This window comes from Cricetulus griseus, chromosome 5 (assembly GCF_003668045.3).
Source record: "Cricetulus griseus strain 17A/GY chromosome 5, alternate assembly CriGri-PICRH-1.0, whole genome shotgun sequence".
NCBI lineage: Eukaryota > Metazoa > Chordata > Mammalia > Rodentia > Cricetidae > Cricetulus > Cricetulus griseus.
In genome coordinates, this window is record NC_048598.1 from 146467605 (window position 1) to 146495331 (window position 27727).

At 41.0% G+C, this 27727-nt stretch overlaps 1 non-coding gene and 1 pseudogene across 1 annotated transcript; both read left to right on the forward strand.

Annotated features, from left to right (window-relative positions):
• Positions 1-1133: 1133 nt before the first annotated feature.
• Positions 1134-1240, forward strand: LOC113831618. Its single transcript, XR_003486203.1, has one exon. It is a non-coding gene; the product is annotated as a U6 spliceosomal RNA (small nuclear RNA).
• A 25233-nt stretch (positions 1241-26473) lies between these two features.
• Positions 26474-27050, forward strand: LOC100750459 (annotated as a pseudogene).
• Positions 27051-27727: the final 677 nt, after the last annotated feature.

Consider the following 27727-nt stretch of genomic DNA (forward strand, 5'->3'; position numbering starts at 1 on the left):
AAGCAAACGTTGGGCTATGGAAACTTTTATCTCCATTTTATATAAATGATAAACTCAAGACAGACACACTAAGTCAATAGACTACGCTACCCAGCAAGGGAGAGGACAGCGCTGAGGTCATCTGGCCTCCACACTTGGGCACATCGTCCACAGAGCAGCAAGCGAGCGGGCAATAATGCTGCTTTTCCTGTGCCCGGCTCTGATTGGTAATTTATACCTCCCCCAAATGTGTATGTTCTTCTGAATTAGAAAGCTGAAGCATGGCTTGTCTTGCTGGAAAAGGGCTCTTTCTAAGTTGCTTTTCTAGTTCAGCACTTACTGTTTTGTTTTTATTTACTTTATTCATCATTGTTTTGAATTCTCCGGCCTCAGCGTTCCAAATGCTGGGATTGCAGGTGTATGAAGTATCGTGCCCTAAAGGAAATTGTTCATATCCATATTTCATTGCTCATATGAATATAACAAGTGCTATATAATACACCACATCAAAACTCACAAATAGGTTTTGGAAGTTTACTAATTATCAATTAACAATAATTTAATTTAGGGCCAGTGAGATGGTGGAGAAGGTGAAGGTGCTTACCACCACTCCTGAAGATCTCAGTACAACCCCAGATCCCAGGAAGGAGAGAAACAATTCACACATGAGCCTCTCTACACATGTGACAGTTTGAACACACACACACAATTAATAAAAATAATTTAATTTAAATGAAAAACAGCATTTACATCTATAACACCAGAAAATATTAGCACTGATAGCATTTTGTATTCAAGTCAATGTATACTTGCCAGTTATATATATATATATATATATATATATATATAATATATAATATTTCACCAGATAATTTTATCTCCAGACCCAAACAAAGGAAAACAATTTAAAACTCATGTTTTTCAAACATGCTTTTCTGTTCTATTTATTTTTGTTTATTTGAAACAGGGTCTTGCCTCAGTGTCAGGAAGTCCTGAGATTACAGGCATTCACCACCACACCTGGCTTCAAAGATGCATCTTATGGCTTTGTTACAGCAGTGATTCATTCCATCACCTCTTTGTGAGACAAGGGAACGCCAGAAAAGAGGGTAGAACTAAGTATTTTGATTTCTTTTAAAATGTAAGCGACAAATATACTCCTTTTGGCAGCACATACACTAAAATTGGAATAATATAGAGAAAATTACCATGGCTCCTATTCAAGGATGACACAAAAATGCACAAAGTGTTCCATATTTTTCTTCTAAAAAGAAAAAAAAGTTAAGTAGATGAAAGACTACCCTAACCATTTAAGCATACTTCTAAGTTCAAAAACAATTTTTGAGAATAACTAATTTGTAAATATTCATTCACTACAATTTATGCTTCAGAGTATTGTAATTGATTTTGCAGCGTAAGATTTTTAGGAAGGACTAAAACATCCCTACAGCAACCCGAGCCTTGCTGGAATGATGGGCTGTGATCACAGAGCCTTGGATGACAGTGCCAGCAAAACACTTTCTGCTATCAGAATATTTTCCTCATCCTGCCATTACAGTTACTCTGAAGTCATGTTTAAAAAGATTCGAAGCTGTGTTGTGAAGAAAGTTGCTGTGAACTTTGCTAACAATGGTCTAAATACATTTTTGGATTACTCTCTGGAGAAATTGCAGTATTTCACACAAGCGGTACCCACTTTACTCGGGTGAAATGAAAATCCCTATTTTGCTCTTCTTTGCATGTCTCCTTAAAACCTCAAACCACGTTTGGGAACGTTTTCTCTTTTAATCTTCACTCTTCCATTCTGTTTCTAAAGGAATACTTAGTGTTAACTAGGTTGCAATTTCATTCGAAAAGAATTGAGCTGGCTTTCCAGAATGAGGTCGATTGCCCACAGAGAGTATGTTGGCGGCTACCTTTAAACATTCAAGGAACTGTACAGGCGGCATACCCAGATTTAATGCAGATAATTTGAGCTAGAAATGATGTCATTGTGATATTGGCAAGAAAGATGCATAAGATGTACCTTCCACTCTTCTCTTTGGATAAGTACAATTTTCTTTGCAGCATTTTATTACATTGAGAATACTAAAGACATTAGTGATTTTCTCACATAATGACAACAAAAACATCTGACTTTGTTTTGAATTCAAATCGTTAACTATGCACAATAGTATTTTGTGCAACCTATAATTGGGGCGTGAAAACCAAGCCATGAAGTAACAATTGTTAACACATCGTGCCTATGAAAAGAAGAGAAAGTATTAGGCTCCTAGTTTCATAAATGGAAATTAAAACTTATGGGCCAATCAAGCAGAGAAATATCAAAATTTAAAAATAAGAAGTAAAATAGTTCCCATGTGCCAAGCACAATCCTTTTTTAGAAAAAATTACTTGAGTAATTTTTATAACACATAGATAAGAACACACACATACATATATGAAAAAAATAAGTTTTACAACATAATGTCACAGACAGTATTCTGAGCCTACGAAAATGTATAATACTGGCATTTAAAACTTTTCCTGGTTCAACAGTTAAGGAAATAATGGAAAGCATGAGTGTCTCTTACACTGTGACTACAAAAACTTAGGAGTTTTCAACATATGCTAAATATGTATTTACTCACAGATATTTATTAAGTCCCATCTATACTCTAGACACTGGATCAAGGGTGTTAATAAAACAACCTGCCCTCCAGTGATCAGTTACCCCTTAAAGAAGACAAACGCTAAAGAGCTGAAAAAGGCATAGGCTGCAGAGGGGCAATGGGGCTAGTTTTTTCTGAGCACATACACAGTGTGTAACCTCAACTAATAAGCACTTTATGTATCCAGTGCATCCTGTAGAGTTGTGTTGAAGGGTCTTCTGGAAGAAAATGGTTCATTTTGCCCAACAAGGTCCCACGTTTGAGCTGAGTCACTACATAACTAACTGTACCTGAGGGAGAACAGCTGACTCGTGATACCTTGTGACCCTCTGTTTTGTTCAAAAGCCTAGTTATGTTGGTTCGGGAGAGTTTTCCCACATCTGCTCACTATAATTTCCAAACCTGTAGAGCTCCCCCATGGTGGGGACAGCACTAGGGTAAGAAGACAATTTACCTGCAGCTGGGAGACTGAAAACATGAGTTTCTTCTTGGAGGCCACCCGTAGATCCTAAAAAGCCACAGTACTTTGCAATATGGGTTTCTTCAAGTGGTCATTTACTTCATGACAGTTTATTTATTCAAAACCAGAAAGAGAGAGGGTCTCTCACCTCAGGGAGAGCACCGTTCCTCTTTTACAAGCTTTTCACCTACAAATCAAGCCCGCCCTGATACTCTTTTGATTGACTTAAAACCAATTGATTTGGTGTATTACTACATCTAAACAGGACAGTCATAGGCCCCACCCATATTCAAGGCAAAGAGAAAACTTACATCCTAAAAGCACCAGGGGGTAGGAAACCAAGCCACCCAGCAAGTTCCCTCAAAGCCAGAAAATTATCATTGTGGACCTTTATTTACATACATTTAGAACTAAACTCTAATAACACCCAAAGTAAATATTTTTAAATAGTTTGTTGTGACCCAGTTTGGTTTTCTTTCTTTCTTTCTTTCTTTCTTTCTTTCTTTCTTTCTTTCTTTCTTTGTTTCTTTCTTTCTTTGTTTCTTTCTTTCTTTGTTTCTTTCTTTCTTCCTTCCTTCCTTTCTTTCTCTTTTCCTCTTCCTTTCTTTTGTTAGTTCATTCATTCATTTGTTTTTTGAGACAGGGTTTCTCTGTGTAGCCTTGACTGTCCTGGAACTCACTTTGTAGACCAGGCTGGCCTCAAACTCACAAAATTCTGTCTGCCTCTGCCTCTCGGGTTCTGGGATTAAAGGCATGTGCCACCACCTCCTGGAGACTTTGTTTTTTGAGACAGGGTCTCACTCTTTAGAATAGGCTATCCTAGAACTCACTATGTAGCCCAGACTGGACCCAAACTCTTAGGAATCCTCTTGCCTCGGCTTCCTAAATGCTGTGGTCACAGGCATGAGCCAACACACTCAGCTAGTTTCAAATATTTTGACTTTAAAATAAAATCGCTATAGATATGCCAAATGCTGGACTTATTATACCCAAGGACAAACTAAAATAAAAAATATGAATTGCTTAATATTAAAACCAATAGGATATATATAAGCAGCATTGTATGACTTGGAAAATAAGATGAAGATTATTACTGATTAAATTCATGCTGTATTTTATAGTTTACTATCAAAATAAGCATTTAAATATATAGTATCTATACATACAGGCTAGCTTGTTAAACATAATTGTATTGTTTTCAAGGACAGACATTTAAAAAATATAGCAAATATCATGCAAGATCTTCACCCACCTAGTTTGAAGCTAATGCTGCAAAAACACACACACAGGGTTATCTGCTGAGCCCAGGGGCACTGCAGTCAGGGTTGAAATGCAGAAGCAACTCAATAGAACAATATCCTTCGTAGACTGGCTCTTACTAGAATTGTCAGTCACTTGTCTCACTACACACCATAAATGCACATAATAAAAGGAGAAAGAAGAAAAGGTAATGCCCACTGACTTTTTTGTATCTACTACCCTGTTGCACCTTTAAGGGCATTCTTTAGTTCTCAAAATGTCACAACAGTGGCAAATACAATTATGTCAGATTCTCTGTCAGCCAGCAAGCAGTTCTGGTGAAAGTAGAGGCTCCTGACAACCAAGAGCAACCAGAGGAAAGAGGATACAGCACCCATTGCCGCAGATGTAATTTACAGATTGAGATGCACTGGATTGTGGAGCAGTTCTGGAGTGGGAACTCAGTCTCCAGAACCAGTTTCTTTAACTCATGTGTAGAAACTTAGAGAAGAAGAGAACATGCCCAAGTTTTCAATATCCCTTAAAGATGTTTCATTGACAGTCTCTGCAATCTAGAATTCCCAGAGCACCTGTGACTCTCCAGAAATGTTTTCCATACTGTAGTCATGGGTGATGTTATTTGCAACAAAAGAAACACAACAGTGATTTCACAGAGAGCAAACCTTGAGCTTCCTTCTGCCGTGTGTACACATGCAAGGTTTGGGGTTGCCAGGAATCCAAACAGGTTAGGTGTCACCTCGATGTCTTTGCTTTCCAGATCTCTGTGACATGCACACTGCCCGCTGAGTGTCTGGAAGGAGGTAAGTCAGAGCACAAGGATCCAATTTCAGGTGTCTCCACATTCCGTCAAAGTGGCACTGCCACGTGTTTGTCACTATTGTTTCCATAACACCAAAAGAAAAAAAAAAAAGGTTTGAAATCTGTTTTGGGTCTAGAACACTTGATTGCTACTCCTTGCATAATAACCAAAGACAACTACATACCAACACTACCTCAGATCATTTGAAGGAAATTGTTGAGAGAAACATGGCTTAGTGACCTTGACCTTTTGTGGCTCCAAAGTTTATATTTTACATATAGTCTAAGATCTTCATCTCAATCACTACTCATTACTATTTGGAGAATGAAGAATGAACCGATGCTATGTGTGAAAGTTTGAATGAAAATGGTCCCAATAGGTTCATATATTTTCATGTTTAATCCCTACTTGATGAATGTTTGGGGAAGATTAGGAGGTGTGGCCATGTCAGAGGAGGTGTGTCATTGGGAGTGGGCTTTGAGTGTCACTCTCTCTGCCTGCTTCCTGCTGATCAGGATAGCTCTCAGCTACTTCTCCACACCATGTCTGCCTATGTACCATCATGCTTCCTGCCATGATGATAATGGACTAACTCTCTGAAAACATACTCAAGCCCTCAATTAAATGCTTTCTTTTATAAGAATTGCCCTGGTCATGGTATCTCTTCATAGCAAGTGAACAGTAACTAAGACAATATCTAAGTGCATAGTTTGGTAGTTTTGACATATGTATACAGACATAGATTCACAACCACAATCTCTCATCATGATACAGGAAAAAAAATGAGGATATCTTTGAGAGGGTTGAAGTCTTTTAGCATGCAGATGGGCTTTAACTCAGAATAGGGCCACTGTGTGCTCAGGTCATACAAAATTTCTACTGAGTCAGTGGCTTCAGGGTGTCTTGAGAATCCAAAGGAAGAAATCCACAAACACAGAGGGGGGGTATATTTGGGGGGGGGGTATTGGAGACAGGGTTTCTCTGTGGCTTAGGAGGATGTCCTGGAACTCACTCCTGTAGACCAGGCTGGTCTCGAACTCACAGAGATCTGCCTGCCTCTGCCACCCGAGTTCCGGGATTAAAGGCATGCACCACCACTGCCCAGCTTGAGGGTATTAAAGAGATTTTTTTTGATTCATTGGTGGGAGCTTAAGAGGGGAAGAACTTCCTTTATATTTATAGCAAGACGCATTCACAGAGACTGGGCACCATCAAGGTGCTAGTCTCAGATCCTTTTAAGGATTTATGGCAGAATCTGGTGTGAGGCTTGGGAAAGGGACTGGTTAGTCCATTGGCCCAACTCTGGGGTGTCCAAGTGACTTCTCTAGGATTCAGTCCTCACCTATAACATCCAGGAAAAGGAAAGAGATAATGAGGATCCAGGAACCAGAAGACTCTTTGGCATCCCTGGCCTCCTGCAAGAACTTTACGTAAGTTCTTGGGTAGGGATCAGCCCCTGTCCTATCTCCTGTCTTAGTCACTTATTTCTCTTTATATTCCTTCTTCTTATGCTTTCACAATTCTCCTTTCCCAAACTTAAGCAACTATGCTTTGCCTTATGTCATTTGAATGGAGTTTACACTTTTGTCTCTGTGGTATAGTTTGTAGCTTGTTTCTCTCACACAGAATAGATATGTCAAGATTCATCCATATTTTTGTATGTGCCATACTATTTTATTTCTCAGTTGTATTACACTGTAAAATACTACCTCTGCACTGGGAATCAAATCCAGGACCTCCAACATTCTGAGCAAGGATTCTACTACTGAGATACGCCCCAGCATGATATATGACACAATGTCTTTATCTAATTCCCTTTTAGTGAATATCTCGGTTGTTTCTAGTTTGGGGTATGCAAAGAAGGTTGTTAAGACCATTCATATACAGATTGGTGTTTATTCATAAGCATTTTATCCTCTTGTATAAATAAATAAATAAAAATATGCAAAGTGATATAGCCAATATGTAAAACAATATTTAAAATTGTTTAACATTTCCACAAACTACAAAGCTATTTTCCAAAACGATTATAACAGTTCACATTCCCATTATACATATAAGAATTTTGGTACCTCCAAATCTTAGCCAACCCTTGGTAGTATCTTTCAAATAGTAGGCATTCTAAAGGCGAATAGTGATATCTCATTGTAGTTTTAATTTGCAGGTCTTTAATTATTAATGATATTGAGCATCTTTTCATGTGTTTATATGCTACCTCCATGTGTTTATGGCAATGTATCTGTAAAACCTTTGGCCTGTTTTTAAATTGAACTATTCATTCTTCATCAAATGTAAGCTCTGGAACATTTTCTTCCAGCCTGTGGTTTATACTTTCATTCTCTTATATTGTCTTTGAAGAGTGAAAGTTTTTTATTTTGAGGAAGTCCAATTTAACAAGTTTTTGTTTTGTTGCTTCACATTTGTTGAAACTTTATTAATTTTAGGTATTATTAAATATATGATCCACCTTTAATTAACATTCATATATGGTACAGATAGTGACCAAAATACCTTGAGTTTAGAAGATGAATAGTAGATAGACTGATAATAATTAGATAGATAGATAGATAGATAGATAGATAGATAGATAGATAGATAGATGATAGAGAGATAGATAGATAGATAGATGATAGAAAATTACTCCAGAATCCTCAGTTTAAGAGGTTTTTCTTCTCCACTCAATTGCTTATGTGCTTTTGTCCACAATAAATGTCTACACACACCACTGTCATAGAACTTGGAAAAATCAAGCTGACCTGGAGCCTCTTTCTTGAGAGCTAGCTCTCAGAGTGCTAGCTCTCAGCGTGCTGTGCAAGCTGCCAACAGAGAAAAGTTATCAGCAGTCCTACTCCCTGTGCAGCCTGAGAACCACAACAAAGACAGACTGGCAAGATATTACCAATGATACAACAGTGACATTTCTATCATCTCTATGGGTGTTTTGTCTGCATCTCTACATGCAAGAAGAAGGCATCAGATCCCATGGGACTACAGTTATAAATGGTTGTGAGATGCCATGAGCTCAGGACCTCTGGAGGAGCAGTCAGTGCTCTTAACTTCTGAGTCATTTCTCCAGCCCCTGTATCCCTTCTTAAACAGTGAACCAAAATAAACCCTTATTCTCAACGTTGGTTCTGTCAAGTACTTTCATCACAGCCTTGAGGAGAGTAACTAATACAGAAAATTGGTGCCAAGAAGAGGGGTCACTGCCATGAGAAACATGTCTGATGAACATGGATGTGAAGGCTTATCTGCTGTCCTCTTGAGTACTATTTAGACTCCCTGGGGACTTGATCTACTTATCTTTTACCACAAGGTCCACAACATCTTTGTCAAGACACTGTGTAGTTTTGGAGGCTGTCCTGGCCCTTGCTCTGGAGACCAGGCTGGCCTCAAACTCACAGAGATCCGCCTGCCTCTGCCTCCAGAGTGCTGGGATTAAAGGCATGAGCCACCAACGCCCGGCTCCACAACATCTTAATGCTACAACATCATAATAGTCCTTGACCAAGGATCATATTAACCCATGAACTTTGAAGTTACTCCAAAATTATTTGGGCTATTCTATATCCTTTGCATTTCTATAGGAATCTGAAAATCCATTGTTTTATTTGTATAAAACTTTGTGATGAGATTTTTTTTCAAGGCAGAATCTCACTATATAGCTGAGGTTAGCCTCAAACTCATGACCTGCTTCCCTCTGACTCCCCAGTACTGGGATTACAGCCATGTGCCACTACCCAGATTGTGATTTTTTTTTAATTAAACAGACACCATTTGGGAAGATTTTATATTCCAACAATATTAAATCTATATTAACAATATTGATGCATCTTTTCACTTAAGTCTTTAATTCCTCTTACCAATGCTTACATATCTTTTGTCAAATTTATTTCTAAATGTTTCATAGTTTGAACAGTGTGTAAAAGGTTTTATCTAGTTCAGTTTCACATCTATGTAAAAATATCATATATACATAGTATAAATTATAGCATGTAAACTGGAGGTCTTCTGCTCCTATATTTTTAGTTGTGAGCCTAGACTTTAACAGCTGAGCCATCTCTCCAGCCCAAGAGATCTTCCACTCTTTAACATTGTAAAATTCTGATTTACCATCATTTTATAGAATCCATCAGATTTTCTACTTTGGACAACCACATCATTAGCTAATTAGGCCATCTGCATTCTCCATCTCTTTTTTTCTCTATTTTTTTTGAAAATATAATACATGTACCAAATTTTTCTTAATCATATTCAACTTTACTCCTGCCTCCGAATTCCTCCAGCACTCCCACCTTGTCTCCATACAAACTTCATGTCCTCTTTTCTATAACTTTTCATTTTATTCCATTTCTAACCTACTGTGTCCAGTTAGGGCTGCCTTTATGCGCATTAGCTAGGGTCATCCATTAGGTAATGCACAGCCTTCCAGTGGCCACACTCCTAAAGAAAACAGACTCTCCCTCCCTCAGCAGCCAGCAACTGTCAACAGCTCCTCAGCTAGGGATGAGAGTCTCCACAAACTCCCACCACACTACAATTTCTAATTGGCCCTATCTTACAAAGAGAGAAGGCTCTTTGGTTAAGAGCATATGCAGCTCTTGCAGAGCACCTGAGTTCAAGTCCCCGCACCCATATCAGGCAGCACAGCTGCCTATGACTATAGCTCCAGGAGTACAAGACACCTCTAGTCTCCACCAGCACCTGAACCTGCACACACACACACACACACACACACACACACACACACACACACACACACACACACACAAATACTTCTTTAAGGCAGAGTCTCACAATATATCTCTGGTTGAGCTAGTCCACCTGCCTTCCCCCCTTGAGGCTTGAGATTAAAGGTGTACACTGCTTCCTTTTTTTCTTTATTACTCTAGCCAGAAGTTTGTCTATGTTCTTAAACAATCAGTTGTGGTTTTCACTGACATTTATCTACTGCTTTGTTTCTCTTCTGGTTTTTAATTCATTTATTTGTTTTTAATTGCATGTGCATGTGTGCATGCCTGCCTGCCTGCCTGATTCCTGTTATGTGTAGCATATGGATACAGGTCCTCTGGAGGCCAGAAGAGGACATCAGACCTCCAGAGTTATAGATGGCTGTGAGCCTGTTGTGGATGATGGGAACTGAATGCAGCTGCTCTCCAGAGCAGCAAACACTCTCAAGCACTGAGGCATCTCTCCTGCCCCACTTCTCTTGCCTAAGCATCATTTGTCCTTTTCCTAGTTTGCTAAGGTGGAAGCAAAGGTCATGTTTGTGAGATTTTTTTCCTGGCTGGCTGGATGGTAATTTGGGGTTTTTTGTTGAGAAAAGGTCTCACACAAGTGATACTCCCACCCTGACCTCCTGAGTAGCTAAAATACAGGTTAAAAAAATAAAAAAACCTTACACACAGCTCTTCTCTCCTAATATATATTGGATAGATAGATAGATAGATAGATAGATAGATAGATAGATAGATAGATAGATAGATGATAGATAGATAGATAGATAGATATTCAGAATTTACATATGTGTATATGTGCATATGTGTGTGTCAGAATTTATTAAGTGGGCTTTAAAAAATAGCAACAACAGCCCAATCACACTAGAAAAGCTGGGAACCCAACAGTTACTCAGACTCAGACCTAGAAGCTGAGTGGCTGGTAGTTGGAGTAACCCCACAATGGGTATCTCTCACTGGTGGGGTAGAGGCAACAACTGGTAGATAATTTTTCAGTCCACATGGCAAGGTGTCTCGGTGGTACCAATCTGGCACTGGAAGCCCTGGGGTTTCCTGGAGAGCCTCAGATCCCTCTTCCATGATGAAAGCTTGGGAACCCTGGTTCTGCATCAGTGAAGGAAAAGTTAATCAGTGGCAGCAGCACAGGGCGAATAAGCCCTGCAGCAAGGGGAAAAGCCAAGCAGGCACAAAAGATGATAATAAACTTCCCTCTGAAACACACTCTCTCTCCAGCCTGCTACTTGGGGGTGCTGCAGTCAGGGCAGCTCCTCTGGTGAGGAGCTCTCTCCCTATTCAGGAGATTATAATTCATGACAAGTTGCCATTAAATCCAACCTAGTACTATTAACATCCCACTATGCACTACTTTAAGAGTCTTCGATGAGTTCTGATCTGTTGTTTTGTTTCAACTCAATTGTATTGTTTTACTGTATTCTGTGAACCCAGACCCTCATCATTCTACCCCTGTGCTGCCTGTGCTTCCAGACCCCCGACAGCACTTTCTCACTTCTCTTTTAATGTGTATGGTGCCCAAAGGTCAGAAGAACACGTGGGATCACCTAGAACTGGATGTCTAGATGGTTGTGAGCCACCATGAGGGTGCTGAAAATCAATTAAGAGCAGTGGTGCTCTTTTTGTTGTTGTTGTTAATTTTTTTTTGTTTGAATTAGAAACAAGATTTTTTACATGACAATCCCAGTTCCCTTGTCCCTCCTATCCTCCCCTACCACCACCCCCCCTAAAACCCTTCCCCTAGATGGTGAGGCCTTCCATAGGGTGTCACCAGAGTCTTTGGGATAGGGCCTAGGCCCACTCCCATGTGTCTTGGCTCAGGGAGTATTCCTCTATGTAGAATGGGCTCCCGAAGTCCACACCTATGCTAGGGATAAGACTGAAAAACTAGTCCGGCGTTGGTGGCGCACGCCTTTAATCCCAGCACTCGTGAGGCAGAGGCAGGCGGATCTCTGTGAGTTCGAGGCCAGCCTGGTCTCCAGAGCAAGTGCCAGGATGGGCTCCAAAGCTACACAGAGAAACCCTGTCTCGAAAAACAAAAAACAAAAACAAACAAACAAACAAAAAGACTGAAAAACTACAGGAGGTCCCATAGATTTCTGAGGTTTCCTCACTGAAACCCATGGTCTGGTATCCCAGCTATATCAGTCTGGGGAGCAAGAGTTCCCCGATGTTCAGGTCAGCTGTTTCTGTGGGTTTTACCAGTCTGGTCTGGATTCCTTTGCTCTTCACTCATCCTTCTCTGCATCTGGATTCCAGTTCAGTTCCGTGATTAGTTGTGGGTGTCTGCTGCTGTATGAGGGCTATCGGGTAGCATATAAGTCAGTCATCAATCTCATTATCAGGAGAGGGCATTAAAGGGAGCCTCTCCTCTGTTGCTTAGATTGTTAGCTGGTGTCATCTTTGTAGATCTCCAGACATTTCCCTAGTGCCTGATTTCTCTGTAAACTTAAAATGTCTCCCTCTATTATGGTATCTCCATTCTTGTTATCTTCTATTCTTCCCCTGATTCAGCCTTTCTTCTCCCTCATGTCCTCTGCATCCCTCCTCTTCTCCCCTTCTCATTCTCCTAGCTCCCCCCCCTCTTCCCGTGCTCCCAATTTGCTCAGGGAATCTTGACCCTGTCCCCTTTTCCAGGGGACCATGTATGTCTCTCTTAGGGGTCCACATTGTTTACTAGCTTCTCTGGCAGTGTGGATTGAGTTGGCAATGGTGTTGTCTTATCTGTCCTTTTCTTCTTTTCTTAATGTGCATGGGTGCTTTGTTTGAATGTATGTCTGTGTGGCACGCACATGCCTGGTACCCAGAAAGGTCAAAAGAGAACATTGGAGCCCTAGAATTGGAGTTATACGTGGTTGTTAGCCACCGTGTAGGTGCTGGGGATTAGACCTGAGTCCTCAGGCGGAATAGCCCATGCTCTTAACCACTGTTATCACTCCAGGCTCTGCTATCATTTTCTGTCTGGTTGCTTTCTCAGTCTCTGACAGGAGAACCTCTAGTTATAGTTGTGGGTCTGTCTGCTCTGGCTGTTGTGTTGGTTTGTGTCCCATCTATTTTGAACCCACGTCACAGGGCATACTCTAGCTGGTTACATGCCACCATCCCTCGATTGAGCTGATTCCTTTATCACTGTGAAATGACATTCTTAATTTCTGAACAAATCATTGTCCTGGAATCTACTTTGCTATTGTCATCACCCCAGCTTTAATTTATTAACCTGGGAAGTCTTTTTTGTATTCTGTACTTTTTACCTCCATGTGTATTTAAAATATTTTCTTCGACTGTGTGCTATGATTTAAATATGGAATACTGTGCCTCAAAGGCTGATGTGTCAAAGCTTACTCCACAGAATGGAGGCTGGGCAGTCAAATACCAGGCACTGTTGCTTTATAGAGGAGGATCTTGGTTTATCCAGAGGATGCCCAGAAAAGGAAGTGTGGGGGCCCAGTCTCTTCCTCTCTCTTTCTTTCTGTTTCCTGGATCTGGTGTGGAGGATTTGTTTCTGCCACTTCTAGAAACCCAAAGCAATGAGGTCACTCTCTGTAAGACTGGAACCTCCAGAACCATAGGTTAAGCAACTCTTCCTTTTTATGAGTTACACTCTTCCTTCCCAATCCTCTGCCAGCCTACCGAGGTGAGTGTGCCCTCTGATCCTGTCCTATTCTCCCCAACTTCCCATTCTCCCCGGATCCCTCTGGACCTGCTCTGGCTTAGAGTAGACCCGCCAAGGCAGGGAGGAGCTCTGAGTCTGAAAACACCTCACTCATCCTTCCCCTTTCTGCTGCCAGCCCAACCCTTACTGAGTGAGGAGACTACCAGGAGAGGCAAGACCATCCAGAGCTGCAGACATTGAAGTCTTGGCTCACACACACCACCAGGTGACAAGAGGAGATAGAGAGACCCCACCTGCAGCCACTGGATGAAGACATGGGAAGAAGACTGAATAAGAACACACTCAACAACAGAAAGACCAATATGACACCACCAGAATCTAGGGACTCCACACCAGCAAGATCTGAAAAGTCCAACACAGAGGATGAAGAAGAGATGGACCTCAAAAATTATTTTTGGAAAATGATAGAGACCTTTAAAGAGCAAACAAGAAAATCCCTTAATGAAATAGAAGAAAAAACAAGCAAAAAATTACATGAAGTGGAGGAAAAGACAAACCAAAAAAATCCAAGAAATAAACAAATCTCTTAAAGAATCGAAAGAAAGCCAAGAAAAAACAACCAAACAAGTGAAGGAAGCACTCAAAATAGTTCAAGGCATAAAAGCTGAAATAGACACAATAAAGAAAACACAGAAAGAAGGGATGCTGGAAATAGAAAGGCTGGATAAACAATCAGGAACTAAAGAAATGAGTATAACCAGTAGAATTCAAGAAATGGAAGAGACAATCACAGTTGTTGAAGACTTTCTAGAGGATATAAAGTCATCGACCAAAGAAAATCTCAAGTCCAACAAGTCCCCAACACAAAATATCCAGAAAATATGGGACACCGTGAAAAGGGCAAACCTACAAATAATAGGTATAGAAGAAGGTGAAGAAATACAGCTCAAAGGTACAGAAAACATATTCAACAAAATCATAGAAGAAAACTTCCCAACCTACAGAAGGATATGCCTATGAAAGTACAAGAAGCTTACAGAACACCAAACAGACTGGACCACAAAAAGAAGTCCCCCTGACACATAATAATCAAAACAACAACCCTACAGATTAAACAGAAAATATTAAGAGCAGCAAAGGAAAAAAGCCAAGTAACATATAAAGGCAGACCTATCAGTATCACACCAGACTTCTCAATGGAAACTTTAAAAGCCAGAAGGTCCTGGATAGAGAGGCTACAAACACAAAGGGAGCATGGATGTCAACCCAGACTACTGTACCCAGCAAAACTTTCAATCACTATAGATGGAGAAAATAAGATATTCCATAACAAAACCAGACTTAAACAATACATATCCACAAATCCAGCACTACAGAAGGTTCTGGAAGGAAAACTCCAACCCAACGAAGATAACTACACTCACAAAAACATAGGCAATAGATAATTCAATTTTACCAAACACGAAAAGAAACAGGAGGGCGAAATACACACACAATGACACCACCAACAATAAATCCAAAACAAACAAGAACCAACAATCTATAGACATTATTTAATATCCCTCAATGTCAATGGTCTTAACCTGCCCATAAAAAGATACTGGATAACAGAATGGATACAGAGACAGAATCCATCCTTCTGCTGTTTACAAGAAACACACCTCAACTTCAAAGACAGGCGATACCTCAGAATAAAAGAATGGGAAAAGATTTTCCAATCAAATGGGCTCAAGATACAAGCTGGTGTAGCAATCCTAATATCTAACAAATTGGACTTTAAACTAAAATCAATCAAAAGAGATGAAGAAGGGCATTTCATACTCATCACAGGAAAAGTCCATTAAGATGAAGTCTCAATCCTGAACATCTATGCCCCAAATACAGAGACACCCACAATTGTACAAGAAACATTGCTAAGGCTCAAACCACACACAAAACTTCACACACTTATAATAGGAGACTTCAAAACCCTGCTTTCACCACTAGACAGGACCACCAGACAGAAACTTAAAAAAGAAACAAAGGATCTAACAGAAGTTATGACCCAACTGGGTTTAACAGACATCTATAGAATATTCCATCCAAACACAAAAGAATAAACCTTCTTCTCAGTGCCACATGGCACCTTCTCTAAAATTGACCACATAGTTGGCAACAAAGCAAACCTCCACAAGTACAAAAGAATTGAAATAACCCCCTGTATCTTATCACATCACCATACTTTAAAGTTAGAATTCAACAGAATACAAATTTCAGAAAACCTACAAACTCGTGGAAATTGAATAACACCCAATTGCACCATTCCTGGGGTGAGGAAGAAATAAAAAAAGAAATTAAAGACTTCCTAGAATTTAATGAGAATGTAGACACAACATACCCAAACTTATGGGACACTGTGAAAGCAGTGCTAAGAGGAAAGTTCATAGCACTAAGTGCCCACATGAAGAAACTGGAGAATAGTCACACTAAAGAATTGACAGAACAACTGAAAGCTTTAGAGCAAAAAGAAGCAAACTCACCATGGAGGAGTAGATGCCAGGAAATAATCAAAATGAGGGATGAAAACAATAAAGTAGAAACTAGGAAAACATTACAAAAAAATCAATGTAACAAAGAGTTGGTTCTTTGAGAAGATCAACAAGATAGACAAACCTCTATCCAAACTAACCAAAAGGCAGAGAGATAATTAATAAAATCAGAAACGAAAAGGGGGATATAACAAAGGACACAGGAAATCCAGAGAATCTTCAGGTCATACTTTGAAAACCTGTACTCCACAAAATTCGAAAATCTAAAGGAAATGTACAATTTTCTGAATAGATATCACTTACCAAAATTAAGCCAGGAACAGATAAGAAGTTAAAATAGACCCATAACCCCTAATGAAATAGAAGCAGTCATCAAAAGCCTGCCAACCAAAAAAAGCCCAGGGCCAGATAGCTTCATTGCAGAATTCTACCAGAAATTCAAACAAGAACTAACACCAGTACTCCTCAAATTGTTCCACACAATAGAAGCAGAAGTGACATTGCCAAACTCTTTTTACGAAGCTACAATCACTTTGATACCCAAGCCACACAAAGATACAACTAAAAAAGAAAACTACAGACCAGTATCCCTCATGAACATCTATGCAAAAATACTCAACAAAATATTGTCGAATCGAATCCAAGAACATATCAGAAAAATCATCCACCATGATCAAATAGGCTTCATCCCAGGGATGCAAGGATGGTTCAACAAACAAAAATCCATCAATTTAATCCACCACATAAACAAACTGAAAAAGAAAAACCACATTATCATCTCACTAGATGCTGAAAAAGCCTTTGACAAAATCCAACATCCCTTCATGATAAAGATCTTGGAGAGAACAGGAATAACAGGAACATATCTAAACATGATAAAAGCAATATACACCAAACCAACAGCCAACATCAAACTAAATGGAGAGAAACTCAAAGTAATTCCTCTAAAATCAGGAACAAGACAAGGATGTCCACTGTCTCCATATCTCTTCAATATTGTACTTGAAGTTCTGGCTATAGCAATAAGACAAGAAAAGGAGATCAAAGGGATACAAATCGGAAAGGAAGAAATCAAACCTTCACTATTTGAAGATGACATGATCGTCTACATTAGTGACCCGAAAAACTCTACCAGGGAACTCCTACAGCTGATAAACACCTTCAGCAAAGTAGCAGGATACAAAATTAACTCAAAAAAATCAGTAGCCCTACTATATATAAATGACAAATGTAATGAGAAAGGAATCAGAGAAACATCACCCTTCACAATATCCACAAGCAACATAAAATATCTTGGGGTAACTCTAACCAAAAAAATGAAAGACCTGTACAGTAAGAACTTTTAGTCTTTAAAGAAAGAAGTTAAAGAAGATACCAGAAAATGGAAAGATCTCCCATGCTCTTGGATAGGTAGAATCAACGTCAAAAATGGCAATCTTGCCAAAAGTAATCTACAGATTCAACGCAATCCCCATCAAAATCCCAACACAGTTCTTCACAGACCTTGAAAGAAGAATACTCAACTTTATATGGAAAAACAAAAGACCCAGGATAGCCAAAACAACTCTGTACAATAAAAGGTCTTCTGGAGGCATCACCATCCCTGACTTCCAGCTCTATTATAGAGCCATAGTTCTGAAAACAGCTTGGTATCGGCACAAAAATAGGCAGATAGACCAATGGAATCTAATTGAAAACCCTGATATTAACCTACAAACCTACCAACACCTTATATTTGACAAAGATGCTAAATCTATACAATGGAAAAACAAGATAGCATCTTCAACAAATGGTGCTGCACAACTGGACTAGGACATGCAGAAGATTGCAGACAGATCCATATCTGTCACCATGCACTAAACTTAGGTGCAAATGGATCAAAGATCTCCACATAAATCCAGCCACCCTGAATCTTCTAGAAGAGAAAGTGGGAGATACTCTTGAACAAATTGGCACAGGAGACTGATTCCTGAACATTACACCAGTAGCACAGACATTGAGATCTGCAATTGATAAATGGGACATCCTGAAACTGAGAAGCTTCTATAAGGCAAAGGACACAGTCAGCCCACAGAATGGGAAAAGATCTTCACCAACCCTACATCTGACAGAGGGCTGATTTCCAAAATATACAATGAACTCAAGAAGCTACCCACCAAAACACCAAACAATGGAATTAAAAAGTGGGGTGCAGAACTAAATAGAGAATTCTCAACAGAGGAATCTGAAATAGCTGAAAGACACTTGAGAAAGTGCTCAAAATCCTTGGCCATCAGAGTAATGCAACTCAAAACAACTCTGAGATACCACCTTACACCAGCCAAAATGGCTAAAATAAAAAAACACCAATGACAATGTATGCTGGAGAGGATGAGGAGAAAAAAGAACACTCCTCCATTGCTGGTGGGAGTGCAAACTTGCAAGACCACTTTGGAAATTAGTATGGCAGTTGCTCAGAAATATGGGAATCAGTCTACCTCAAGATCCAACAATTCCTCTCTTGGGCATATACCCAAATAACACATATTCATACAACAAGGACATATGTTCAACCATGTTCATAGCAGCATTGTTTGTAATAGGCAGAACCTGGAAGCAACCTAGATGCCCCTCAACTGAAGAATGGATAGAGAAAATGTGGTACATGTATACAATGGAGTACTACTCAGCAGAAAAAAAAGCAATGGAATCTTGAAATTCACAGACAAATGGATGGAACTAGAAGAAACCATCCTGAGTGGGGTAACCCAGTCACAAAAAGACAAATATGATATGTACTAACTCATATATGAATTTTAGACATAGAGCAAAGGATTATCAGCCTACAATCCTCTTCACCAAAGTAACTAGGAAACAAGAAGGACTCTAAGGGAAAAATGCATGGACCCCTGAGAATGGGAAGGGTTAGGATCTCCTGAGCTAATTGGGAGCATGAGGGTAGGGTAGGGGGAGCTGCCTGAATGAGAGGAGGAGAAGAGGGAAGAGGTAGAAATGGAGGAGCAGAAATGTTGAGTTGGGGGAAGAATAGAGGAGAGCAGGATACCATATCAGAGGGAGCCATTATAGGTCTGAGGAGAGATCTGGCACTAAGGAGATTTCCAGAGATCTGCAAGGATGACATGAACTGACAAACTAGGCAATGGTGGAGAGAATAACCTAAGTACCCTTCTGATGAGACGAATGACTACTTTTTATGCCATCCTAGAGTCCTCATCCAGTGGCTGTTGGAAGCAGAGGCAGACACCCACAGATACACACTGAACTGAACTCTGGAGCCTAGTTGCAGAGAGGGAGGAATGAAGATCAAAGGGGTCAGTACCAGGCTGGTGAAACCCACAGAAACAGCTGGCCTGAACAAGGGGGAGCACATGGACCTCAGGCTGCTGTCTGGGAGGCCAGCACAGGACTGATCCAGACCCCTGACCATGGATGTCAATGAGGAGGCCTCTGCACTCTAGAGGGCCCCTGATAGTGGATTAGTATTTTTCCCTGGTGTAAGAAGAGACTTTGAGAGCCCATCCCACGTGAAGGGATGCTCTCTTGCCCTAGACACATGGGGGAGAACCTAAGCACAGCCCAGGATGATGTGGTGGACTTTGGGGAGCCCCCCCCCCGTCAAGGGCCCTACCCTGCCTGGGGAGTGGAGGGTGGATGGGGTGGGAGGTAGGTGGGAGGTTGGGGGCGAGGGGAGGGAGTGGGAGGAGGGATTGACATTAATTCAAATTGTTCCTAATTTGAATTAATAAAAAAAATACAAAAAAAATAAGTTAACTGAGTGGGGTGTTTTTTTGTAGTAATGGGAAACAGAGCGATGCCTTGTGCTTGCCCTGATGTCTGCAGTTAATAGCAGTAGTACTGAAGAGCAGAGTGAGAAAATATGTTTTAAAGAGGGGAAGGGCTAGACCAGAAGGGCACTGTGCAGTTCTTCCCCTGCCTGACTTCAGACTGTAACCTCAAATTCAACCTCAGAACCCCACTGCATGTTCACACAAAGATAATGTCCCATCAAGGAGCTGTGCAATGTCTGCTTCACAGATGTCCACAGGGACAATAAGGTCCAAGTGCTTCGAAGACACTGCAAGGCCATGGAATCAACAGGTAGGCCAGCTGCACAGTTGTCATCTATACAGAGGCATGGAAAAGCTAATGGCACAACCTGCATCAGGGTATTCACCTGAGAAAGGCAGCTTCACCCCCAAGCTAACCTTGGACAGAGGTAGGAAAAGAATCCTATATGAAAAGCCAAATATCCACACTTGGAAAATAGCAAGGCAAATAATTTATTTTAAAAATTCAAAAAGGAATGTAATGCCTTGGGCACCTAAGGGTGTGTTTGGAGCTTCTCAAAATGGCTCTGGAATGTTCCTTTGGCCTTATGTTTTGTAATTTATCTGTGGCTCTGTATACCTATTTGTTGCAGGAGAGCTGTACCACCTCTGACTCCTTTCTTTGTTTTGCAAGGTGGCACAGCTCTCCTGCAATCCCAGAACTCAGGTAACAGGATCCAAGGTTTGAGGCCAGCCTGGGCTACATAATGACAAAATACTACAGGGAAGATGGGAGGGGAATAGAAAGGACGTACCCCCACCTGACATCTCCCAACACATGTCCTCTACCTGGCAAAAAAAAAAAAAATTACAAAGCGTGTGCTTTGAACAAAGAAAAGCAGTCATGAAAGGTAAAATAACCATTCCCCATCAAACACGTTCACAAGAAACTAAAGTAAAATGTGTTTCTTGCATTTTCGGACTTCACATTTTTGTATACAATCTAATCATGTGTCAGAATAATCAGATCATTTTCATTTAATGTCTATGTTCAGATTAGGTTTAAGTCAATCATATTGCTATTTTTTTCTCTATATCTCATCCAGTCTTTTCCCTTTTCCTCTTCTCCAGGCTTCTTTTTGAATTAGTTAAATAAAATGTTTTTGTTCAGTATGCAATCCTAAACTAGCAGGTTGTTTTTGTCACTAAAAGCTGCTTTTTCACTCTTTGTTTCAAAAAAGAAATTTACTGTCATATTCCTCTTCTTGTAACTCATTGTCTTAATTAGTGTTATTATTGCTGTGATGAAACACCATGACCAAAAGCAAGTTGGGGATGGAAAGGGTTTATTTCACTCACAGTTTCATATAACAGTTCATCATCAAAAACAGTGAGGACAGGAACTCAAGCAGGGCAGGAACCTGGAGGCAGGAGCTGATGCAGAGGCCATGGAAGGATGCTGCTTACCGGCTTGCTCCACCCAGCTTCCTCAGCCTGCTTTCTTATAGAACCCAGGACCCACACCCACAATGGGCTGGGCCCTTTTCCATCAATCACTAATTGAGAAAATACCCTACTGCCTTTCGTAGAGCTTGATCTTTTGAAGGTATTTTCTTAATTGAGGTTCCCTCCTCTCAGATGACTTCAGCTTGTGTCAAGTTGACATACACTACCCAGCACACTCATGTAGTAGGCAGAATAACCATGTAGACAGTTGTAGTGGCAGGGGGTGCTGAAGAGGAGGAGGCAGGAGATTCACAAGTTTGCAGCCAGCCTGGTCCTAGCACCCACACCAAGAAAGCAGTTCACAATCACCCATAACTCTAGTTCCAAGGAATGACCTCTTCTGGTGGGCACCCACACACATGTGACATACACAGATGCATATGCATGTAAATAAAAACAAATCATTTAAATAAATGAATAGAAGAGTAACCATAGTTGATGCTATTCAGAACTTCTGTGCTAATTAGATTTAACTGGAGGTTTTTGTTGGTGGGAATTTTTGTTGGTGGTACTGGGAATTGAACCCAGGACATTGTCTTGCTGAACTTGTTTTAGTTTGCATTGACACTCTAATAAAATGAGATATTTGGAAACCTTGGGATGGGGCAAATGTATTTTATCTGTGGGACAGGTAGGCCTGCCTAGGGACTAGAAAACAGACTATAGCAAAGGTAGATAGAATCTCCCAAATCCTAGTCCCTGGAAACTATGGATATGTTAGATTGTATGGCAGGGTAATGAAGGTTGCAAGTTAGATGACCTAGAAATAAGGAGGTTATCCTAGATCATCTGGTGGTTGCAGTATTGGTGGTTGCAGTATAATCACAATTTTAAAGTAGAAAAGAGAGACCAGCAAAGGATAGAAAAAGGCAGGAGACAAGGGAAGCAGGAGCAGAGGTGCTCTGCTGCCAGGCTCTGAACTGGAAAGTGTAAGGAAGCAGGGTCCTTCTCACTGTACCAGGACAGAGGTAGTTCGGGTGGCCCTGTATGTAAGCCCACGGGAACTCTGTGCAGCGGTGCACAGAGTGTAGGATGAAAACCCTGCTTTGCTCCAAGCCTCTGTGCTTTGAGTCATTTATGCAACAGTGGCAGGAATCACACAGCTTTCCCCTACTGCCTTCAAGGGTCTCCTTTTACTAGCACTTTTTATTCTCAGCATTTTTACACACCGCACACATCTTCCCACACTTTCCCCAGAAGATAATTCAAAGAACAATTTTTTTAAAATGTGCCATTAAAGAGAAAAGCAATACCCGGGAAGAGGAGAAATTTAAACCCTACATAGTTGAATGTTTCATAGAAAGCAAAAATTTTCTGATGAAGGCAGACCATAAAATGCTCATCTCTGGCTAAGTGCAGTCAATATCAACAATACTCCTAAGAGATTATACATTATTATCAAAGTCCTAAGACTACAATAAAGAAAGAAAAACAAGTGCACACATTACAGCTGTTACATGAGGGAGCAGAGTTCACTAATCAATAATATAAATGTTTGACACACACCACGTAATGACATGTGGTGGGCTCTTTCACCTTACTTTGACTTAATAAATTCATTTCATTTCAAGAATAATGCTTTAGGGTTGGAGATGTAGCTCTGTTGGTAGAGTGTCCTCAAGGCATGGACAAGGCCTCGTTTGATCCTCAATGTTAAGTAAACTGGCTGTCACCGAATATGCCTGGAACCACGGCACTTGAGAGGTGGTGAGTTTGAAACTGGCCTGTGCTATTTAAAACTAGAGCTCTCAAAAGAAATGTTTTGATAATGCTACTTACTGACTCATCTAATAACTTTCTTTCAGGGATGTGTGCATTTTTGTGAATGTGTGTATGCATGCTACATGAATACTGGTGTCTACAGGGGATATCAGGTCCCCTGGAACTAGAGTTACATATGGTTGTGAGATGCTCTGCAGATGCTGGAAACTGAATCTAGGTCCTCCTCAAGAGAAGTGAGTGCTCTTAACTTCTGAGCTGGATCTCCTACCCTCACTTAATAACTTCATATTTGATCTGTGTATGGGCATATATTGAGGGGTTTTTATTTTATTTCTAAAGATCTTGGAGAATTTTCGTATACATAACTCTAAATGGCAGGAAGATCCCAAAAATTTCACCAAAAGGGACTAAATATTCCCAAATTAAGCCTTTAACCTACCCTACCTTCAAATGCTAACACTGGACTTAGGAAAATTTCTTGTTTCTGACTACAGAAGCCCTGGAAATAGCTTTATCTCTGTGGTGTGTGTGTGTGTGTGTGTGTGTGTGTGTGTGTGTGTGTGTGTGTGTGTGTGTGTGTGCAAGCATATGCATATGAGTGCAGACCTGTGCATTCCACAGCAGCACATGTATGGAGGCCACAAGACCTCAGATATCAGCCCTCACCTTATATCCTCTTGTTTGCTACTGTGTGTGCCAGGCTAGCTGACCCACAAGCTTCCGGGGACTCTGCTGTGTCCACCTCCTGTCTTTCCATGGGAGCCCTAGGATGCACACTACCACATCAGGCTCTGGGGACTGAACTGCATTCCTATGGAACAGATAACTGATGACTGAGCCATCTACCTAGCTCCCTAGGGATATAGTAAAGAGGGTTAATGTTTAAAAGGGACATTTGGTTGTATAGGTATAAGACAATTAAATTTTGGCAAAATAAATTCATGATTTCCAGGTAATTTGAAGTAACCTATTTGCATGAAAAGAATTTTAATTTAAAAAATAAGGCCAGGCACAGTGGGGTAGAGCTTTATCCCAGTGTCTTAGAGTTTCTATTGCTGTGAAGAAACACTATGACCATGGCAACTCTTTTTTTTTTTTCCAACTTTTTTTCTTTGAAGTAGAAACAAGATTGTTTTACATGACAATCCCAGTTCCCTTCTCTCACCCATCCTCCCCCCCCCCAACTAAAACCTTATCTGTCACATATCTTTTCTGCTCCCCCTGGATGGTGAGGCCTTCCATAGGGTGTCATCAGAGTCTTTTGTATCCTTTGGGATAGGGCCTAGGCCCAACCCCGTGTGTCTTGGCTCAGGGAGTATTCCTCTATATGGAATGGGCTCCCAAAGTCCACACCTATGCTAGGGATAAATACTGGGCTTCTACAGGAGGTCCCATAGATTTCTGAGGTTTCCTCACAGAAACCCATATTCCTGGGGTCTGGATCAGTCCCATGCTGGTATTCCAGATATCAGACTGGGGAGCAAGAGTTCCCGGATGTTCAGGTCAGCTGTTTCTGTGTGTTTCACCAGCCTGGTCTGGACCTCTGTGCTCTTCACTGGTCCTTCTCTGCATCTGGGTTCCAGTTCAGTTCGGTGATTAGTTATGGGTGTCTGCTTCTACTTCCACCAGCTGCTAGATGAAGGCATATAAGTCAGTCATCAATCTCATTATCAGGGGAGGGCATTTAAGGTAGCCTCTCCTCCATTGCTGAGATAGTTAGCTGGTGTCATCTTTGTAGATCTCCAGACATTTCCCTAGTGCCTGATTTCTCTGTAAACCAAAAATGTCTCCCTCTATTATGATATCTCCATTCTTGTTATCGTGTATTCTTCCCCTGACTCATACTGTCTGCTCCCTCATGTCCTCGGCACCCTCTTCTTCTCCCCTTCTCATTCTCCTAGCTTCCTCCCCCCTCTTCCCGTGCTCCCAATTTGCTCAGCAGATCTTGCACCTCTCCCCTTCTCCAGGGGACCATGTATGTCTCAATTAGGGACCTGCTTGTTTATTAGATGTCTGTAGAGAATAGACACCATGGCAACTCTTATAAGGAAAACATTTAAATGGAGTGGCTGGCTTACAGTTTCAGAGGTTCGGTCCATTATCATCATGGCAGAGAGCATGGTGGCATGCAGACAGACATGGTGCTGGCTATATTTTGATCAGAAGGCAACAGGAAGTGGCCTGTGATACTTGGTGTGGCTTGCACATATATGAGACCTTAAAGCCCACCCACACAGTGACATACTATCTCTAACAAGGCCATATATACATACGCCAACAAAGCCACACTTCCTAATACTGCCTCTCCCTGTGAGCTTATGGGGGCCAATTACATTCAAACTACCACAGCCAGCATTCAGTAGGTAGAATGAGTAGAGCTCTGTCTGAGGCCAGTTTAGAATACATAGAGAATTCCAGGTCATTCAGGGCTTCAGAGTGAGACCCTATCTCAAAAAGAAGGAGGAAGAGTTCAAAGAGAAGGAGGAAGAGGAGGAGGAGGAGGAGGAGGAAGAAGAGGAGGAGGAGGAAGAGGAGAGGAGGAGGAAGGAGGAGGAGGAGGAGAGGAGGAGGAGGAGGAGGAGGAGGAGAAGAAGAAGAAGAAGAAGAAGAAGAAGAAGAAGAAGAAGAAGAAGAAGAAGAAGAAGAAGTAGACACAGCTGGTTGTGGTAGCACAGCCTTTAATCCAAGCACTCTGGATACAGTCAAGAGGATTTCCATCAGTTTAGGGCTAGTCTGGTCTATATAGAAAAATTCCAGTCCCTACATAGTTAGACTGTCTTGAAAATATATATACATAAAAGTCACATATGTTTATTTTCCAAAAACTGGGAAATACAATTAAGGGGAAAGAACATTGTTTCATAAGCCCAATGCCAATTGCTGGAATGCCCCCCAGCCCATGGTGCCACTGGGAAGCAATGGGATCTGTAGGAGGCAGGGTCTAGTAAAAGGAAGTCAGAGCACTGGCAGGATGCCCCTGAAGACGATTTGGAGACTCCTCCGTCAGCCCTTCCTGACTGACAGTGTGTGAACAGCATTTTCCTACCACGAACTCCTTACCATGTGTTCTGACTCACCACAGATCCAAAAGAAATGGAGAGGGCAGCAACAGACTAAAACCATGGCCGAGATAAATCTTTCCTCTGCTAGCAGTTGCTTATGTCATTTATTTCTCACAGTAACAGAAAGCTGACTAGTCAACACACCAAGACTTCCTCTATTAACATGTTGGCAGACATTTGCTGAACTGGACATTTTCTGTTGATCTCACGAGTTCTGTTCTCAATTCTCAGTGCCCTACTGTGTGCACTAAGAAACTTTAGCTATGCAGAGTATACCAAAGGATCTGTTTACAGTCAGGCTTCTGGCTGGCCTTGGAGAATTGAAAAAAAAAAAAAAAGACAAAAGAACACTGAGAGGGCTCTCTTCCTGTAAGCGACCTGAGGTAACCTGTGAAGATGGTCCGCTACTCTCTCGACCCAGAAAACCCTACAAAACCATGCAAGTCAAGAGGTTCAAATCTCCGGGTTCACTTTAAGAATACCCGTGAAACTGCCCAGGCCATCAAGGGTGTGCATATCCGAAAAGCCACCAAATACCTGAAAGATGTCACATTGAAGAAGCAATGTGTGCCATTCCGGGGATACAATGGTGGAGACGGCAGGTGCGCCCGGGCCAAACAGTGGAGCTGGACACAGGGTCAGTGGCCGAAAGAGAGTGCTGAATTTTTGCTGCACATGCTTAAAAATGCAGAGAGTAATGCATGGGTCTAGACGTAGATTCTCTGGTCATCGAACACATCCAGGTGAACAAAGCACCTAAGATGCATCGCCGAACTTACAAAGCTCACGGCCGGATTAACCCATACATGAGCTCCCCCTGCCACATCGGATGATCCTCACGGGAAAAGGAACAGACTGTCCCAAAGCCAGAAGAGGAGGTTGCACAGAAGAAAAAGATATCCCAGAAGAAACTGAAGAAACAAAAACTTATGACACGGGGATAAATTCAGCATAAAATAAATGCAGATAAAAGTAAAAAAAAAAAAAAAAAACACTGAGAGGGGCCAAGACAACCAATCATTTCTTCGGAAAAGACCTAAGACCTGTCAAATGGTGGTCTCACATAACTCTGCATGTCTCTTCAGGCAGGCCTATAACATTGTATTGCTACTTAAAACCTCCAGATTCTATATAATGTCTTGTGGTTTCCATATATTTTGCCTATGTGCTACAAATAAACCATTTCTGTGTTGAACCTCACTCACATCAATTTGACTATGCCATCTATATCCTGCTGCTATCTTTACTAACACCTCTGTCCAGATGTTTGAGTGTATATATGCATACACACACATGTATCCCATTTGTAATGTCTGCACAAAATGTCTGCATTACAGTCCAACTATCATATAGCTATAGCAAAGCTATACTTTTTTTCATTTTTCCTTATAGCTGTATGCTGGTTAGTGTTAATTGCCAAATCTTAAATCAACTGGGAGATGACTTCTATTCCTGTCCATGGGAAATTATCTAGATTGTGCTGAGGTGGGAAGACCTGTCCACTGAGGGTGGCACCATTCCCTAGCTAGGGTCCTTGTCTGTGTACTTGGAGAAAAGGAACTAAGCTTCAGTATACATTCATTGTTCTTTGCTTCCTGACTGAGGATGCAATGTGTTCTGCCATTTCAAGCT